The following is a 940-nucleotide window of genomic DNA, read 5'->3' on the forward strand; positions in this document are numbered from 1 at the left end:
ACAACGAATGGATACTGAAGATGAAGAAGATGACGTTATCCCCCCGGAAAGTGTGAGCCAAGAGATGGAAGTTGATGAAGGAACTGACGAGGATGTTGTCATCGTCTGGGAAGGTTCCAGTTGGGAAGTACCCATGGAGACTGGAGACTATGAAGATGATGATCCCCAGGAATGGATGGATATTGAGGATGAAAACGATAGTGGATATGGTGATGGTATCGTCACCTCAGCGAGACTGTCCCAAGAGCACCATCAACATCATCAACATTATCAACAGCCTCAGCATCAGCAGCCTCAGCAGCCTCAGTACCATCAACAGCCCCAGCAGCCCCAGCAGCATCAGGAGGTTGAAAACCTCATTTTTTACCCGCCAGCTCTGGTAAGTATAACCCCTCGCTCTCTCTTCTGTTCCCACCATTCTCCCCCCAATCCACCATAAAATTTTTTTTTTGTTTCAATTTTAATCATTTTTTTCCTTTCTGCTTGCAGGGATACCCAGGATATTGTGAATTGAGGGCTGGAGTGAACTTCCCAGAAGCCTGGGCTCAGCAGACCTCCAGGGCTAGGTTGGATGAACTCATTACGCAAAGGATTGAGGATGGGCATATGGGGAGGCCAGCCAGGCCCATCGATCTTGCTCCACAAGGATGGCTGCTTATCCTGAATGGCTCCTACATGTTTCTGCCTCGGGAGAGCTGGGAGCTCTTGGTGGCGGTCGGTCCTGAGGATCTCAATGGGGTTGGTGCCATCAATCTACCACCAATCCGATGGCAGCACGAGGCGTAGGCGTGTTCCCGAGCTACTTGCCAGCATAACAAGCTTATGCCGATCAAGTATGAGGGGGGATGGCCTTCTTGTTTTTGCATACAAACAATGGATGTAATGCCAATTTTATTATATTTTGTATGAAATAAATAATAATTTCAACTATTAAATGATA

Source organism: Diachasma alloeum, unplaced genomic scaffold (genome assembly GCF_001412515.2).
Source record: "Diachasma alloeum isolate Michigan unplaced genomic scaffold, Dall2.0 Dall_scaffold_01264, whole genome shotgun sequence".
Taxonomy (NCBI): Eukaryota; Metazoa; Arthropoda; class Insecta; order Hymenoptera; family Braconidae; genus Diachasma; species Diachasma alloeum.